The sequence below is a fragment of the Bos grunniens genome, chromosome 16, assembly GCF_055505025.1.
Source record: "Bos grunniens cultivar Pamir isolate PY7600 chromosome 16, Bosgru_T2T1.0, whole genome shotgun sequence".
Taxonomy (NCBI): domain Eukaryota; kingdom Metazoa; phylum Chordata; class Mammalia; order Artiodactyla; family Bovidae; genus Bos; species Bos grunniens.
The window spans coordinates 67793050-67799049 of NC_141180.1; the positions used below are offsets into that span (position 1 = coordinate 67793050).

Sequence of the window (6000 nt, forward strand, 5' to 3'; positions counted from 1 at the left end):
GGGTTTGGGTGGACTCCAGGAGTTGGTGATGGACAGAGAGGCCTGGCGTGCTGCAGTTCATGAGGTCACGAAGAGTCGGACACGACTGAGCGACTGAATTGAACTGAATAATAAATTGTATTTCTAGATACTTGTTGCAGTAATTTAGTAATTTTTTTCCAAAAGATAAAAATGTATTTGTAGCTAACAAATATATAATAAAATAAACCTATGGCAGAAACATAAAACAAGACATTTTCTGTTTAATTGAAGAAAAGTTAACAAAAATTAAGAGATATTCCAGGTTCAAGACAGAATTCAAGGTAAAAATTTTCAAGTCTCTCCCAATTATTCCATTTATTCGATTTATTTCCAGTGTGTGAATGTGTGAGTGTGCAAGTGTAAACTGACAACCTAATTCTAATGCTACTTTTTAAGTGGATGGGCCGAAAACAAGAGCCAAGGCAATACATTTACCCTACCAGATATCAATGCTGTTATATAAAGTCCTCTTTTTAAAAACAGTTTAGAAGATGTTACAGGGATAAATGGACACCAGTGACACAGAACTGAAAGCCAAGAAAATGTGCAGAGCACATCTGTGATCTTGGAGGTCTTTACACATACCTGGTAAAAATCAAATACTCCAGAAATAATGCAGAAACAATTAGCTTCGTGGTCTATACGGCTTTTCACATAAAAAAATCAAATTGGGTCTATTTATCACAGCATATACCAAACATTTACTCTAGGATTAAGTTTGAAGATTTAAAACATTCCATTCAAATTTTTATGTGTGCAACAGGCCTAGCTTTAGACCTTAATTTGTATACCCTTCCTCCATCTTTAAAGCTAGATTAGTAGTTTTTTTTTTTTTTTTTCTCATCTCTGCTTTTATCCTTACATCTCCATTGTCTCTCTGCTTCCTGTGAGAAGCAATCATACTGCTTTCTGTGTCTGTGACCCTCTTGCCCACCTCTTTATAAGAGCCCTTGTGATTTTGTGTAGAGTCAACAGAGAAATCCAGACAATTTTTTTCATCACAAGATTCTTACTGTAATCACTACAAGGTCTATTAAACATGTAAAGTAATATTCACAGGTACTGGGGACCATAGTTAACCTACCATAGATACACTCCATAATGTACAAAAATGAAAAAGATAGTACATACGGCTTTATATCATGCAATTAGTGATACGAAAAAATAGTAGTACACATTTTCATACATTAAGAATGGGAATTCGAAACTGAATATGCTTCCTGGAGTTTAAGTTCACAGTATAGTTTGCACACTCTGCTGCTGCTGCTGCTAAGTAGTTTCAGTCGTGGGCAACTCTGTGCAACCCCATAGACGGCAGCCCACCAGGCTCCCCCGTTCCTGGGATTCTCCAGGCAAGAACACTGGAGTGGGTTGCCATTTCCTTCTCCAACGCAGGAATGTGAAAAGTGAAAGTGAAGTCTCTCAGTCGTGTCCAAACACTCTAAACTACCTTTAATCCAGCAATTCCCTTTGAATAAATGAAATATATTTCAGGAAGTTGTATATGATTTTAAGAGAAGTTTGTTTTTATTCCTTTTGTATTTTTTTTCATATTTTCTTTAATCACCTTTTTTGTAATTAGTAAAATTAGATTTTTACGAACAAAGTACATGTTTGAGGATGGCATACACTGCACCAGCTCTCTGCTGGTCTATGCACTGAAGCCATCAGGAGGAAAGATGATAGGAGGGCTAAAATGTCACTTAAATTCAAACATTCAGTTTGAATAAAGAAGTAGAAAACTAAATTAGAATAAGAAAAGATACAAAGACACAGAAACTGGATTCTGTGTTGGGGCCAAAAGGAAATAATACAAATTCTCTTCTCTAGGAATACACATCTTAAACCAGCAAGATGTTAAATGGATGGTCAGGTAGCAAGTTCAAAGCAGCTGCACAGTTGAGAGACGGACAGATGTGGATGTTGGGGATGGCTGTAGGGCCTTTTTGGTGGTATTTGATAAACACTTGTTAAAAGTTTTGGGGTGGATTTATGGGATTTGATACCATGAATACCAGTTTTAACCTGTAGATTTTAGATTCTTAAATATTATGAGTTCTTCAGTATTTAAAGTTCCTAAGTATTTTGATGAAGGAGATTTTTCTTAACACTGCTTTTTGTCACTTGGGTTGAGGAAGGATTGTCCTTAGGAATATATGTGCCTCTAAAGAACTAGTTTGATCAAGGTAGAGATATTAGAATAAGGAGACAGATATCTAGGATTTACTGACAGCAGTAAGGAGAGAAGGAAAAGTTCTACAGGTTTGGATCAGTTCATTAACACATATGCAAAATCTGATTTGGCCGTAGCATCCTTCCTATCCTACTAGGAAGTATGGAGCATCACAACATTCATGCAGATGAATGAGGAATTCTGTTGATTCACATAAACTGCCAACTATATCAGAAAACTAATTAATATATTACCCTTAATTCTACTTTACATTACTAAATATGCTCACCCTGTGGCATATTGTTGTTTTCTTCTTATATAAGCATTAGCTGAAAAATAATTCCAGCTGAAGTTTAATTTTTAATCATCTCCAGAGTGGCTGAAATACTAAAAATATTGTTAGTGATAGAATATCCACATTCTGCCAGCTGAATATTTGCATACTGCCTGGAGGGTAAGAGCTGAAGGATGAAGAAATAGCTTTTTAGATCTGATTGATTATATCTCAGTCTCTTTTAAACGGTAGTTTACGTTATTTAGAAGAAAACATACAGAATGATGTCAAATTCAACTCAGGTCACCGCATTGACAAAAAAGAAATTGACGCATTCATTTAGAAAACATTCTAACTACTGGCTAGATGAGTTCATTATATTGTTCCATAGATTTGATATTATCAATATAGATTGAATCAAGCCAACCCCAAAATGGAATTTTACTTTAAATGCTTTTTGATAAATACAGTCTGCAGAAAATGTCTTGTTAAACCAATATCTAGTGAATGCTACATGCAATTTCTACCACCACTTAAATATAGTGACATGCTTAGTAAAAATAAAACATTTATTTATTTTGGTTTCTCTGGAATTAGAAGGTACAGAGATGCAGCTCTCTATCTTTCACATTTTGCTTCTCCCAAATATTCTATCAAATAACCAAGGTTCCAAATTGTTACAAACAAAACTGATGTTTCAATGACATTTATATTAACTATCAATCTATCACCATGTTAATATTTACAGGAAGTCTGAGAATCTAAATTCATGCTTGAACTGGGAAAGATTTATATTTCCATTTTGCCAAAAAATTATCAGGTTTAAAAATACAGTGTATTCATGATCCTTTTTATACAAAACAGCATGCATTCCTAATTATAAAGGAAACCGGAAAATAATGTGTAGTTTATTTTACAAATCTAAGTATTTTTTTAAGTCTTTGCATCAGTTTGAATATGTGAACACTGAAGAACATAAACAAAATGAAAATCTACTGACAATTTATTAGTACAACTATATACAACTACAACAGTATATAAACCATTTTAATTTAGAAACATCATTTGTTTTTCTTTATCTTGTGTTAAACAGTATTATCTACACTCTTGACTTGCAGTATTGGCATCAATCATAAAGACAATTTTTGTGTCATTTAAGTTTTCAAAGTATACACTTTTCACTTTCAATTGCACTTAAAAATATACATATAGCTGTACTTCCTTATGATTCTTTCACAAGAAATTAAATCTTAACCCACATGTATCAATTCTAGTAACATCTAGATGTTTCCCAACCCTCCCAGTACTTACCCTGGCATATGTTTGGTACATGAACATCAGTTTGTTACTTTTAAAGGTGAAAGTTTAGAGACTTTTTTACAATCATATTGAGACAATTACCACTGTAAACTTCATGCCAAATGTTTTATATAGTTTCATAATGTTTCCAAGAGCCAAGTCTTCTAATCAGAAATATGTTGGGAAGTACTTAAAATGGGATTTGCAGTAATGGGAAGCTCAAATCCTGATTTGTACTATTTTCCAATTTTCATAATGTAAGAACTACTACTATGAAAAATAAGCTACCGACGTGAAATGAACTGTCTTGCAAACTTCCTGAAATATTAACAGTGGGCCCACATGAGCCAATCCGGCATACCAATTAAAAAACACAAACCTCTTTCTACTTACAGATCAAGATCTTAGCACTTAGCACTCCCAAGTGCTTGTCTTTAATACAGGCTACTCCACTATCTCCATCTTTACTGGCTTCTTCAATATAAACTCACTTATAGTTACTAAAATCTCAGTTCCAGCTTAGGCATCAAAAACAGTTTTCATAACATTGACATTGACAATATTCAACCTCATGCTAATTTCAAAGCTCAGTGAAAGCTTTGTTCAAATCATTTACATTGCTTTCCAGTGAAAAATTACTATGCCACTGCCAAATTTGAAGGATACTTTTCAGTTATCCCAATGCATTTAAAGGGACCAGTATTATCTTGACATCAAAGGCAGTACAAAATACCAAACAACACCGCTCCTCCAGCTTAAAAAAAAAAAAAAAAAAAACACTGTGCTAGGTTGATTTAACACTTGAAAATTGAATTAATCCACAATTCAAACATCCTAAAGAAAAGCACTTGAGAAAATTCAACACTAACAATAAAAACTCTCAGGAAATTAGGGAGGAATTACCTCAACGTGATAAAGAAAATCTACAAAACAGAAAAAAAAAGAAAAGAAAAGAAAAGAAAAACCGCTAAAACCAACATCCTGCTGAATGGCAAAAGCCGCAATGCTTTTCCTCTAAAAATGGACACAAGGCAAGGACGCTCTCTCCCCACCCTCATTCTACTCACTACTGGAAGTTCCAGCTACTTCACTTTGCAAGAAAAAGACATATGAGGCACAAAAAAAGTAAAGGAAAAAAATAAATCTCTCTTTACAGGTGTCTGTGATAATCTATGAAGACCAACCCAAGTTATCACCAAAAGAAAAATCAAAATCCTCCCAGAACAAGCAAGCAAACTCCAAGGTCACACAATACAAGATGAAACAAAAGAATCAGTTGCATCTCTACATATTAACACAAAACAGTGAAGAAAATAATGTTCTTATACTGTTGAGGTAATTACCGATGTATTTACCAGTACAACAACAATATCTGATATTCATTTCAAAATAACTTGGTGAGGAGGATGGAGCAGGGAAACATAAAAAGCAAGATTGGTTCTGGATTGCTGATAGCTGAAGCTGGATAATATAGAATATTTTATAAGCACTAACCTCTCTTGTTCCGCTTTCTGGAAGCGTGGTTCTTGCAGCCGCAGCACCATCCTCATTCCGAACTTGTTACAGGAGCAAATGCTCCGCCCCTAAATTAATTATTTCAAATCAGAGGCTCTGCGAGAGGCCCGTTACTCTGTGACTTAACAAAGCCTTCAGGCGATTCTGATCCAAACTAATGGTTCCAAACCCTGGCAAGTCAACTGTTCTCACCTGAAGGTCTTACTGGACCAAACTTGCCTCAGGCTTGCGTGCTCAGTAAAGCCTCTCTACTGAAAGAGGGTTGTAGTAAAGGAAAGTGCAGGGTTTATTGAGGTTCATCCAACAAGCAAGCCTGGGTCTTAAAAGACCCTAATTCCTGCAGTCTTTCAGGGAAAAATTTTTAAAGACTGGGTGAGGGAAGAGCGGTTGTGGGATATGTGATCAGCTGGTGGACATTTTTCTGATTGGCTGGTGGTAAGGTAATGGAGAATCAACATCACCAATCTTTTGGTTCCAACTGGCATGGGGTCTCCATGCTTATAAACAACATACAGTTAAATTCTTACACCTGGTGTGGGTTTTAGTCTCTGCAAAACAGCTCAAAGGATATGCCTAATATTTCCTTATTGCCTTTGAGGAGGAATTAAAGATCCTTGACTGTATTTAATGGCTAAAATATTATTATTTTGTCTTGCTTGACTATATTTCTTTTTTTTCATATTTTCTCACTTCTCTGATTAAATTTATTATTTGACTA

General features: G+C 34.9%; 1 long non-coding RNA gene across 5 annotated transcripts in view; it reads right to left on the minus strand.

Moving 5' to 3' along the window:
* The window catches only part of LOC147356952 (uncharacterized), a 785341-nt gene extending 779589 nt beyond the window's left edge, over window positions 1-5752 (minus strand). For all 5 annotated transcript variants that reach the window (XR_015143672.1, XR_015143673.1, XR_015143675.1 and 2 more), the window contains exon 1: window positions 5262-5752. This is a non-coding gene — a long non-coding RNA (uncharacterized LOC147356952). The remainder of the gene's footprint in view (window positions 1-5261) is intronic.
* Between the last annotated feature and the right edge of the window lie 248 nt (window positions 5753-6000).